General features: G+C 44.8%; 1 protein-coding gene across 1 annotated transcript in view; it reads right to left on the bottom strand.

Moving 5' to 3' along the window:
* Positions 1 to 12,071, bottom strand: part of MYO1B (myosin IB) — a gene marked incomplete at its 5' end in the record, with an annotated part of 358,657 nt that extends 346,586 nt beyond the window's left edge. Inside the window, one exon of the mRNA XM_082260037.1 lies at positions 11,913 to 12,071. The remainder of the gene's footprint in view (positions 1 to 11,912) is intronic.
* Positions 12,072 to 13,694: the final 1,623 nt, after the last annotated feature.

Genomic DNA, 13,694 nt, shown 5'->3' with positions numbered 1-13,694 from the left:
TTCCTGCAACCTGCGGTTGTAAGAAAGAAAGTCACTCTGTGTATGGCCGGCCTAGGTGTTCCAATTTAGTTTGCAACAGATGAGATATTTCACAGTAGAGACAGGGTTAATAATGGTAAACATGGCTCCCCAGTAAATTTTTGTATGCTGGAGTAGGTAATAGGTAAGGGACAATTTTTTTTTATATTTTTTAAGTTTTGCTATGAAAATGAGAACATGTAACAAATATAAAATGTATTATCCCAATTTGGCAGAATAACTTTGCAACCAAAGTTGAAAAATTCTCATTACATGTTTATGTGTTCCCATTCACACAGCAGAAAGTTGCTCACATCATACATCCTCATGTTTAAAGGGATTCTAAAGGTTGTTTTTTTCTCCTTTAAATACCAAACAGGTCATACTTCCCTGCTCTGTGCAGTATTTTTTTTTACAGAGCAGCCCTGATCCTCTTCTTCTTGGGTCCCCCACCAGCGCTCCTGGACCCTCCTCCCGCTGAGTGCCCACCATAGCAAGCTTTAAAGCGGAGTTCCGGGCACAAAAACAACCTTTTTTTTTGTGCCCATCCGCTTGGTCTCCTTCACCTGAAAAGGAATTGGATAGTTAGGCATTTTTTTTTTCACTCACCTTGTATTTGTAGATTGAAAATACTCACCTCAGTGAACTTCCTCCCTCAGCGCCGCGGCTCCGCCGTCACTTCCTGTCTTGCGATGATTCCTGGGAGCTGAACATCATCGCTCCCAGGAATCAATGCGACAGCGACGGCCCCGCTCGTCACTTCTGGGGCGACGTCGCATTCCCCCGCTAAACAGCTTCTGGGCATGCCCAGAAGCTGTGGAGGAATGCGGCGCCGCACCGGAAGTGACGAGAGGGGCCGGTGCAGGCGCATTCTGGGACAAGAAGACGCGGAAGAGGACGCCGAAGAGGATCGCGCTGGCTTCAGCTGCCCACAACAGAGATGGCAACGCTGTGGAAGAAATTTTATAAGCGAGTATTTCTTCTAAAAAGGTAAGTGCGAACCGGGACAGATCAGAGGCTAGCCATTGTGGAATGTACTAGCCCTGACTGTCCCGGGGGTATGTTTGTTGAAAAATGGTTTCTGTGCCCGGAACTCCGCTTTAAACTACAAGTCCCACCTGCCACTGTTAAACTTCTCTAGTTCTCAAAAGGACTGCGAATATGCCAATCAGTACCCTTAGACTCCATTGACACTACTTCCAGCTTTCTAACAGAAAACCCATAAAGAGGTAAAGACAGAAAGCTGAAAACACTGTCTGCAGGAGCCTGATATTGCACCTGTGATCCACTGATTATGGATGCAATGCTTTTCCACGCTCCTGGGGGAAAAAAAGATAATAAATGCACATTTATTTCCTGCAAAAATATGTGCAACACCCCACCCCCCCCCCCCCCCCTCCGCAGACACACACACACACACACACACACACGTGAACGTATCCTTTAACAAACTTTACAACCATGAAACCTTGTATATATGTTGAGCTCACTACTTCTGCCAATTTTATCCCATAATGTACTATTAATACATTTCACCATCTATGTATTCCCTACAATAGGTGTAGAACACCAAATATATTACATAGTACACATTTTTCACATTTTCCTCACAATGCCTTAAAAAAAAAAAATGACTGTGTTGCTAGTGTCCTTCATTGTTACAAATTGTGGCTACAATGTTTTCAGGTCCTTGACGAAAATCTAATATTAGATAATGGGCAACAATGTAAATAAGACTTCAGTACACGATATGCCTGCTGAATCTGGAGGAATGTAGCATTGGAGTTGTGGATTACAGGAAATTTTGTTGAGTGGTGCTACTGCTGGAAAATGTGCACATAGTTAAACACAAAGGCTGCTAAAATGCCCGTTCACACTTTGAAAACAAATGCAATCCATGGTATCTACAAAACAGCAGCAGGTAAGAATTTGCAATCTACATAAATAACCTGGAGGACTATTTGGATGCAAGCCTTTGCCGTGAATGCTTCCGTATAAAACTCCATTGTTGGGGGCGTTTCCATTCCCTCCGCTGGAGCAAATAGAGAAATAACCTTTGATCTGTGTGGTTTTAAAGGCTATAAAAGGAGGGCTGCATATACGTTTTTATTGCTGTATGGGTCCCCATTAGGGAGATTCACTCTCTCTATTTGTCCTGTTTACCATTATCAGAGAATTCAAAAATTGTGTTGTCCCCAGAAGAGGATAGAGGGGAAATATTTCAATGGGGACACTAGTTCCCTCAATTTGCAGGGATTTCTCCTCACTGGGTATAGGACACGACCTGAAGGGAAATCTCCCCAATTGGACACAGATTGCAAAAAAAGAAAAAGAAAAAAAAAAAAACCAACAGGGGTTATGATCCTCCCTTACTCTACCTAAAATAAAAAGTTTTGCCTATAGTTCTACTATAAATACTCTGGGCAAAAGGAGAGATTCCCCCTCTCGATTTGTCATGTTTACCATTATCACGAAATTAAAGTGAAATAAAAAAAGAACTAATTTTGTGTTGACACCATAACAGGAATAGAGGGGAAATGGGGACACTAATTCTGGTGACAACCAGGGATTCCTCACTTTGGAGGGATTTCCCAGCAGCTTTATGTTTTGGCTATGGTACAGGACGTAAAGAGAAATTTCCTCAAATGGGACACAGATGGCAAAAAAGAAAGACTAGGAGTTTTAAAGAGGTTGTAAACCTCCCCCAAAAAAAATGAAAAACCTGAAAGACAAAGGCATAATGAGCTAGTATGCATAGCATACTAGCTCATTATGAAATGCTTACCTTACCACTTAAGCCCCGGAAGATTTTACCCCCTTCCTGACCAGGCCCTATTTTGTGATTTAGCACTGCGTGACTTGAACGGTCAATTGCGCGGTCGTACGACGCTGTTTCCAAATGAAATTGACGTCCTTTTTTTCCCCACAAACAGAGCTTTCTTTTGGTGGTATTTGATCACCTGTGCGATTTTTACTTTTTGCGCTATAAACAAAAAAAAAAAAAAAAAAAAAAAGCGTAAATTTTGAAAAAATAATATTTTTCACATTTTTTTTATATGAAATTCCCAAAAAAAAAATTTAAAAATCTAATTTTTTTTACCGTTTTTGCCCAATTTGTTTTCTGCTACGTTTGGTTAAAAAAAAAAAAAAAAAAAATCGCAATAATCGTATTTTGATTGGTTTGCGCAAAAGTTATTGCGTTTACTAACTAAGGGAAAGATTTGTCATTTTTTTTTTTAACGAGTAATGGCGGCGATCTGCGATTTTTTTTGCGGGACTGGCATTGCGGCGGACAGATCAGACCCTTGACTGACATTTTTGACACTTTTGGGGTTACCAGTGACATTACTACAGTAATCAGTGCTATACATATGCACTGTAAAAATGACACTGGCAGGGAAGGGGTTAACTTTATTTGTGATCAAGGGGTTAAGTGTGTCCCTAGGGGCGTGCTAACTGTAAAGGGGTGTGGCTAGTGGTGTAACAACAGAGACATACGATCCTACATAGCAGGACCGTATGATCTCTGTTCTTACACAGGGGAGAATGACAGGCGGCTTTGTTTACATTAGCCGCCTGCCTTTCTCCCTCTCCACTGGGAGATTGCGAGTGACCGGCGGACATCGGGTCCGCCGGTCACTCGCGCAGACTGCTTAGGGAACGAGCAGGGGCGGGAGCGCGCCTCCTGCGGCGCGCGCTAGCCCCCTAGAGCCTCACAGGCGAGCGACGTAGTACTACGTCACTTTGCCTGCGAGGGGCTGACCGCCGCCGTAAATAGTCGTGCGGCGGTCGGAAAGCGGTTAAAGTGAAGCCCCCGCAGCACCGCCCGCTCACACGGCATCCATCTATACCCGGTCTTCCTTCTGGGTTTGCGGTGTCCAGCCATCCGATTTGCTGAAGCCGTGATGACGTCACTCCCACGCATGCGTGCAGAAGCTGCTATTTACGGCACAGGGCTCTGAAGGAACCGCAGGGGAGGCCGTTCCTTCAGAGAGCTTTGGGCCAGTGATGTCACTGGCTGCATGCAAAGTAACTATCTCCTAAACTGTGCATGGTTAGGAGATATTTACCTATAGGTAAGCCTTATAGGCTTATCTATAGGTACAAGTCACAGAGGAAACATTACTTCCTCTTTAACCCTCCAGTACTCTATTCCACAACGGGGGAAAAAAAGCCTTTTGCCTTTAGTGCAGTTCACACTTCGGCGATGTCAGACTTCGCAAGTGATTCGCACCGCACTGCTCTGCAAATCACATGCTATGTCTTTGCGATGCAAATTCAGCCATACAGATTGTATGGCTGAATTTGTATCGCATTCGGACCAAAGTCGCGCAGGACCCTTTTTTTGTTCCGCACCAGAATCGGATCGCATGGGTGTTCACACCTATGCAATCTGATTCCTGTCAGAATTGACACTGCGATATGCAAACTAATCTGGGGTTGTAATTCACTTTGTACTGACACTCCCAGTAGTTTCATATGGCAGTGTGAACGGCCTGCGAGTCTGGTGCGATGCGGGAACCAGCAGTGGATTTGCAGGGTTCCTGAATGGCACAAATGTGAATCTGGACTTAGTTCTACTTTAAGCAAGTTAAAATATAAAAAGTTTCAAGCTGTCTGATAATTTTACAGTTTACAGCCGTGGTTTGGATGTGTCATTTAAATGTCAGAATGCCTCAGGTAAGTATATACATTGTAACAAATCCAAACAGTCACAGAACAATCTACATGAAGCAGCTACAGCTAAAACAGAAGCCTTTGTATAGTGATCCAATGAATGATGGCCAAAATATTCACACAAAACAAAAAACAAAAAAGAAAGAAAAACTTCTCTTAAAGTTCAGTTATAGCTGTCCTTCAGGTACACGGGTAAAATACGTGTGTGAGAACCAGGTCACCTGCCAAAGGATCTCTCCTTACTTTTCTTTAACACACTTTAGGACTAAAACATGGTCAATTACAGCTGCGGCCGGTTCATAGGGGTGCAGGGGGGCCGCCCCCCTGATCTCAATGAGGGGTGCCAGACGCATAGAGTTCTACGAGGTTTTTTTTTTAAGTACATGATTAGAGCCGGAGGCTCTAACTAGCTTTAAAAAGGTTGAGCCACCCCACTTGTGACATTAGTGAATGAACATTCGCTGTTGTCTTCCTGCTTCTCCTCCTGGCCAATCAGGACACAAAGCGGGTCCCAAAACCAGATGTGCTGGGAGAAGAAGCCTGGAAAGCGGCCCGCGACCTGGGGGGGGCTTGTTTGCTGCCCTCCTCAAAAAATGAAGCACCAACCGCTCCAGGTCAGTTACCTACCCCAGTTTACTGGCTTAGGCTGTCAATACACTGAGCAAATTTCTTTCCTGCAAACACGGGTGTGGGTCGTACCTGCCAGGGGAAAGCAGTAATTTTCTCCCCAGCGGCTATAACTGCCGCTAGTGATAGTCGCAAGAGAATGCAACACGCTTGTTGTACCCAAGTTGATCGATCAACTTGTACATTTAGCCTGCCCATTACCGGTTCGATTCTCGGATGGCCCCTGCTGAACCGGCTGAGATTCAAAACCTGTTTGGCCAGCCCTATGCAGACACATCACCACACCAATAAAGTCATCACTCTGCTCTATTATCAGCAAGCTCCCACTGTTATGCCCCGTATGCCCCGTACACTCGTTCAGATAATCGGACTACTTATCGTTCGCATTTTGTTGCATGATACTAACATCGAATTCAACAATGCGTACAAACCGTATAATTTTTGTCGTACGATTCTGGAAAAGCTTCCTGGTTGCTTAGCTACGTATCAGATGGTGCAAAACAAAAACAATGGCAGCCAGGCTTTTTCCATGCTATTTTAGGGTTTTTGAGCATGCGTGGTATTTGTCGATCGACTTTTAGCGTACGCATACTGTACTGACGAAACGATTATCGTTCGAGAAGATGTTGTACGACAGAAGTTTTCCTGTTTGTCCCTTCGGATTTTGTTGGACCAACTGTCGTGATCGGCTGTCGAAAGCTGTGTACTAACGATCAGATTATCGTGAGATCAGGTCGAAAGCGAGTTTTGTCGTACGATATCGGAACGTGTGTACGGGGCATTAGACTAAAGCCCAATTTACACTTGCGATTCTGCAGGGTTTTTGGGATGGCTCACAGTGCTTCTGATTGGTCAGCACTGGCACTAACCACACAGAAGTGCTCTGATCCATCCTGGAAGCCCTAAAGAATGAAGGAGGAGAATAGTTGCCGGACCGCTGCAAACGGCTGTATGGGCACGGACAGTGCATCATCCATGGGAGGCAAGTACAGAGTGGATGGGGAGGTTGCAGGGTGTAAGCTGGCCATAGATTTCTCCCCCCCCCCCATCAGGATTTCTCCATCTAAATAAGTGAGATGAATGTAGGAATTCTCCCTGTGGTTCTATTGTATTCTGACAGCAGGACTCTGCCACTGTCAGAATACGCCGGTCAGTGCTGCAGCGCATTGGTTGATATAATGAAAATTTACCAACAGTCCAGTTACTAGATCACCTATCGAACAGGAACAGCCATTGATGGATCTAAAATCAACCAGTCCCTGCTGAACTGGCTGAATATCAATCCATCCATGGCCAGCTTTAGTAGACTATTTCCTGGAAAGGTGAGCTAACACTTTAAACAGGAACATAGGCAAGATAAATAAGTTGCATACTTAATAAATGATCCAATCAGCAGCTAAAAGGATTTAAATATCACTTTAGAAAGCTTTATGTTTAGGTTCCCATCAAGAGAAAAAACGCCCCAAGGGCAGCAGATCTGCTTTTACAGCCCTCCATTGCCAGAGGTGTAGGATAAAGAGACGAGCACTGCCAAGACTCCCAGAAAACAGTCCTGAGAAGTGATCACGTTGGAGATCTTTGTTCAGAAAGTGACACGCAGTCTATGCTGAAACAGTAGAAATAACATGAGAACACATGGCAGAAACAAATGACAAACTGTGTATCCTGGGAGCAAGTCTGATGAAAAACACCAGATAAGAAACATACAATGCTAGGTAATTAACCCTTTCACTCACATTTAGCACTTAAACGGATTTGCTAAAAAAAAAAAAAAAATTATAACTTTTCTTTTTAAACCATCTGGAGCACAGATACACCAGAACTATAAAAGAGAACTACTAAAGTCTACATTTTCAAAGGCAGTAAACAGTCATCATAGAAGCTAGGATATAAAAAGGTATAAATACATATTTATGTATAATAAAAAGTCATTAGAATGTAAGACATCACTGGTAAAGGCGGTAAGCCATGAGTAATTATTTATGAGAAATATAGAACGCATATTAGATCAGTTTATTATGTTGTCAGTCATTCCCTAAGCGCACTATGTGGGTAATAACTAACAATGTCACTAGTTGTCACAAGGATGACCTCACCACATCTGACATCTGTTCGATTACCAGAATTAACCAATAGGAAGCTACTGCTATTAAAACAATCTGCGCCAATCAAGGGAGAGGGGGTGAGCCCAGAAGGAAGTTGTCACTTCCACCCAATCAACCAGCCCCCGCAGCTGCACATACATAAAAGGGCGAGGATGCCTGTAACATCATTGATCATATAGGACCACATGGGTGGCCAAGTTTGAACCAAACCTGAGCTCATTTTACGAATCTAACGTTGGCCCATATTCTGCTCAAGTTCAGCCAATTTCTTCTGGCTCAGATTAAAAGGTGTGTAGGATCCCGGGCAGCACCAACTTGTTCGACAAAAGTCGATTGGTCAGTGACGTTTTGCTAAAGGAACCTGACGGAAAAAATTGTCAGGCAAAGTGTCTGCATGTAATCAGATGCAGACCCAGTTCAGGCATTTCAGTTTTCAGAATACCATTGGCTGCCACCGGGATTTGTTCATCCGTGCCGTTAGCATGGATGGAGGAATCTGTTAGGGTCACCTTACACAATTTGACCGCACAATAAAATTTAGATTTACCAAAGCAATGCAATATGGGGATCTATAATCTATCCAATCAGGCAAATCTTTGCAGTACATAGATCTTATGCCTCGTACACATGCATCGATTATTGGCCGGGAATTTTCGGCTAACGTCCGATCGGCCGATTTTCGGCTTGTTAGTATGATGCTTTCGGCAACCGACTCCGACTTTTCGGCCAAATAAAATCTGGTGTGCAGGCTATAAAATTTTTGTTGGCCGTCAACACAGCAGCCGATTTTCCGTCAGTCAGTACAGATTTCGACAGGGAAAAATCTAATGAGCAAGTCTGGGCATGCTCAGAGGAGAAAGAACACACGGAAAGTAAACCAACACATGACATCACTTCTGAAGTAGAATTTTGTTGGCCGAGAAAATTTGTGTGCTGTCTAGGCACATTCCAATCAACAAAACACCACTCTGTACATAAGACGGCCGATAATCGTTGCGTGTGTACGAGGCATTAGGCCCCTTTTACACTTGTGCGACCTAAAAGTCGCACGATTCAGACTGGACTCAAGCAACGCCTCTGTAATCTTGAGGTCTATAGACCTCAAAATGCATCAAAGTTGGCCCAAAGTAGTGCAGAGACTTCTTTGAAGTCGTTGAGACTTGAAGTCGCACAGATATGAACAGTACTCATTGGAAATCATGGGGTACGACCGGTCATGCAAAAAGTCACAGGACAAGTCATACAAGTGTGAAAGGGGCCTATAGGGGATTTCAAGAGAGATCAATTGGAAAACAAAATGACTATTTGTTGATGTATGGATGGCTACCATAAGGTTCCCAAAACATGCTAAAATCTGACCATACAATCAACTTTAGATTTACCAAAACTATGCCATCTGAGCGCCTACCTAAACCATCCAATCAATCAATATAAAATCTGGCAGGCCCTTCTACTACTGGTTGGTGGATATCACAAAGATTGTACCATCGGATTGCAATGTGTGAGGTGAGTTTAGAAAAGCAATGTGTGTAATCTAGATAAACTCTTTTCACCGAGAGCCTCTAAACAAAAGGCTGGATATGTCATTACAACCACACAAGAACAAGCCTGGCGTTAGTTAAAATGCGGATCCCTTTTTCTAAGGGTAAACAAGACACCCAATCACCCTGGTGATTCACAACGATCTGACGCTTTACTGGCTTTCCGGGACATTCCTCAGACTACTAGTGTTTCAGTGTTGTCCCATCTCCAAGTCATCATATGGTATGTGTATGTAAGACATTCCTGGCCAGACAGCCACAGACAGCATTGTACTGATGGGAAATCACCCTACGAAGAAAGAAATCACTGCAATCATCCTGCCACAAATTCTCACATCACTTCCCAAGACAGCTGGAAGTTACTTCTAAGGCTGAAGATACACCAGCGATTTTCTCACGCCGATTATCCCCCATTTTTTTAACTGTGATTTCTGTCGCTAAGAAGATCAGAACAATTTTTCTATGGGATCGCTAACGGTGACATTTTTAAAGCGATTTGCCACTAACCAATAATGATTTCCATACACACTTCAGTTTTATTATCTGATCAATGTGCAATTCAATTGAAACAATCCAATAGCCATAACTTTCCTTACAATCGACTTAAAAGTAGATTGGATTCAAGGATCAGGATGGGTTCCTGATCATGTGGCGGCTGAGAGCGCCAATCACAGCGGTCACATGATGCAGAAGCCACTCCATATCCCGGGGCATTAATACACGCCTAAAGCAGAACAAAAAGTTTCCAAAACCTGTGAGCAGGCAGGACTGTATGCAGGAGAGACATGCAATAAAATAAACCTACCTGTCTGCTTAAAGTCTTCGATAAAATGCACACCGTTTACATTACGCCACACGTGTGCCAGGATGAAATGAACTCAGGAGTGGCATTCAGTGACATAGCGTGGGTTGCCATGGGTGCAAAATTAGTAAGGGTTCAGGGCGGGAAATCGGCTTGTGCGCACTCCCAATCTGGGCCTGTCAGTGGCGCACTGCCTCCTCTTAGACTGTGGGTGGGCCTGATGGGCAGTTCTAGGTTGGAGTGGGTGGAGTTATGGAGAACAAGCGTTGCGCTCCCGATGTATAGCAGTACAATGCTCGGTGCATCTCTCTACATTCACTCAAAGCATTGAAAATAAAAACTCAATTATGTAAAGTTGGCAATGACCAGCTTTGGCAAAAAATGTTTTTTGGATTTTGAAGATTCCCTACTGGGTAAAATGAAAAGTGTGGGTTTTTCTCTTTTGGAAATAACTTTTCTTCACATTATGTAACTGCATGGTTACGGTTGGGTTACATTATGTTCATAGGTTAGCTCCAGTGGAAGCATTAGAATCCATCTTTAAGCTGAACTCCAGCCTCACCTTTTTTTCTCCACTCACTTGTATTGTACCAAGTCCTCTCCTGTGTTGAAACCGATAGTTTTCAATTCCCTGGCTCTGATCTCTCTTCTCCTTCCTGGAACCACTGCCAACTAGCATGCCATGCACTGGAACTCCTCCAACTATCAATGAGCCCATAAGGTGGGGGGAATGGGGGTTATATAGAGCCAGGTGCACAAAGGGGGGGGGGGTGTATGGAGCTGGAGGGTACAATGAGGGGTGGGACCACCGTGTGGAGGTGCGCAGAGGGGGGTGGGGCCACCGTGTGGAGGTGCGCAGAGAGGGGTGGGGCCACCGTGTGGAGGTGCGCAGAGGGGGGTGGGGCCACAGAGCGGAGGTGCGGCCACCGTGTGGAGGTGCGCAGAGAGGGGGTGGGGCCACAATGTGGAGGTGCGGCCACAGAGTGGAGGTGCGCAGAGAGGGGGTGGGGCCACAGAGTGGAGGTGCGCAGAGAGGGGGTGGGGCCACAGAGTGGAGGTGCGCAGAGAGGGGGTGGGGCCACAGAGTGGAGGTGCGCAGAGAGGGGGTGGGGCCACAGAGTGGAGGTGCGCAGAGAGGGGGTGGGGCCACAGAGTGGAGGTGCGCAGAGAGGGGGTGGGGCCACAGAGTGGAGGTGCACAGTGAGGGGGTGGGGCCACAGAGTGGAGGTGCACAGTGAGGGGGTGGGGCCACAGAGTGGAGGTGCACAGTGAGGGGTGGAGGTAAAGAGCGGGGGAATGCTTGCTTAAACTGGCCATAGATGGATCAAAATTCCTGATGAACCGACCAAATTTCAATCCATCAACGGCCATTCCCATTCATGAGAAGTTGATCTAACAATTGACTTGTTGGAAAATCTTACTTTGGAGTCCCATTGCCAGAATACAATGCCACCATGGGGAGGATTCCTCCATCCACTGTGAATGTGGATGGTGAAATTGGTTCATTTTTTTTCGTTCAGACTTGCTGGCTCTACCAAAAAAAAAATTAAGCCATGTATGGCAAGCTTTAGGAGGGCGTATGACATACATGAGAAACCTGGGCACACGGGAACTCAAGTAAGGCACAAATTGTCCTACTAGGTGTCATATATGTAGATTTTTGATGGAACTGGGGCAGTACGAACGGTCCCCGGGATAGGGGGCACAATACTTGCATTCCCTCAGCCGCTGGCAACCCACGCTACGTCACTGGGGACATCATTCCATGGTGACCACAGCCAGACACATAGAAGCCAGGCAAAAGACAGAGAGGGAAGTATGGTGGACTTTAGTTCTGCTTTAGGGACCCCTGGAAGAGGTCACTAAGGGGCAGAAACAGACGGCATCATATGTGATCTGCCTTCAGAACAAAGAATCACCCACAAAGGGGGCCAAGCCCCTTCCAGATGATGATGATGTCTTTGTTGAGAAGAATGATAGCTCTGGTTGTGTCCACACTGATTGGAGGCACGTGGATGATACAATAGAATGGAGCCATGCTGGGAGGACACAATAAGCCCGGACACTAATGAGAAGACAAGTATGAGCTCTGTGACTTGGAGGACTTCTATGACTTGTATGGGCTCTCCCCATTCATCTTACCTTTGTAGGAGTTCCTATGTAGGCTGATTCAGTCCCCGGACGCTCTCAGTCCACACACATAGACTTCAGATGGCGGATAAAAGTTTCTCCCCCGGCCAGCCGCACTCCAGGGATGGAGGGATGAATGGAGCTGAGACTTCCTCTGTCCGCCACTCTCAGCCTGTCCTGGGGAGAGGCCGGGATAGGGAGAGGTACAGCCGGAGATCTCTGCCTCCTCCTTACCCACCTAGGCTCAGCGTCCCGCCTACACATAGCCTATGAAGAGCGGACAGCGCCACCCGCTGGGGGAAGGAGAGATGGCGGCAGACTGGACATGAGATGGGGATCGGGAGACATTGGATTGCAGCTTCTAATCTAAATTTAGAACAAAAATTGTCATCGATTGAAGATTAACAATTCTTTACATGGCACTAAATTATATTTTTATTATCAGGAAAAAACTCTACACATTAAAGTATAACTAAAGGTAAAACTTTTTTTTTTAGTTTTGGATAGAATGGAGAGGAATTAGAAGCCCTGTCATGTTTTTATTGCTGTCTGTGTCTCTGTTAAGACCAGTAAACATGATCAGAAAATCCGACAACAGATCGTCCGTTTTTTTTTTTTGCATGCTAGTCGTATATCGAAAATGAAGAGTTTACTAAAGTTACGAAAATTCTCATATGACAGAATAAAAATCAGAAGTGATATAAAATGTTGTAGCGTATTTATATTATATTTTCAAATGACAACTGTACCGATTAAACGAAAATCGTACGATCTGCTATCGTACAAGAGAGACTTTTGTGGTTGTCCGATTGAATAATATTCGATGAACTGTCGTAATTGGCTCTCGAAAGGTCTGTACTAACTATCCCGTTACCGTATGATCGCTTCAAATGTGGTATGTTTTATCCGATTTTCGGATCATGTGCCTTAGAGCCGGTTCACATTAGCGTGACTTGTCAGGAGACTTGGTCAGCCTGACAAGTTGCGCTCCCTTGCGGTCCATTGACCGCTACAGGACCCGTTCTAATAGGAGCGACACAAGTCGCTCCGACTTAGAAAAAGGGTCCTGTACTATTTCGGGGTGACCTCGGAGCGCTTGCATAGACTTCCATTATGTGATGTCCCTGCAAGTCGCTCCGAAGACGTGGTGCAATGTAATGCACAAGTCGCCCCCGAAGTAGTAAGGAGTCGTGTCGCCTCAGTGTGAATCTGCTCTTAAGGGGGATACACCCTCTCCTTCTTCTTTTTTTTTTTCTTTCCAAAATTTTTATTATTTTCTGGATAAGATTTACAAATAAAAGGTTACAAAACAGAGTATATCAAACAAAACATAGTATAAAGGTAAAAACAATATATACAAACTATATAATGCTATGTCTTTGCCCCCGTTAAGGAGATTCACCCTCCCTATTTGTCCTGATTACCATTATCATTAAAAGTAAAAGAAAATCCCAAATTTTTGGTTGTCCCCAGAAAAGTAATAGAGGGGAAATCTTTCAGTGGGGACACTGGTTCTGGTGAGCTGGGGGTCTCCACAGAATTCCCTTAAAGTTATTGTAAAGTCTCATTTTTTTGTCAATACAAATACCAAACATGTTATACTTACCTGCTCTGTGCAGTTCGTTTTGCACAGAGCAGCCAGGATCCTCCTCTTCTCTGGTCCCTCTTTGGCTCTCTTGGCTCCTTCCTACCTTAAGTGCCCCCACAGCAAGCAGCTTGCTATAGGGGCACCCAACCCAAGCCAAATTTACAGCTCCATGTAGCTATACAGATAGGGTTTTTCCAAGGCCGATA

The sequence above is a fragment of the Pelophylax lessonae genome (assembly GCF_965119305.1).
Source record: "Pelophylax lessonae genome assembly, chromosome: 6".
Classification (NCBI taxonomy): Eukaryota; Metazoa; Chordata; class Amphibia; order Anura; family Ranidae; genus Pelophylax; species Pelophylax lessonae.
The sequence above is the reverse complement of the archived record's forward strand: the minus strand, read 5'-3'. Positions and strand labels throughout refer to the sequence as shown.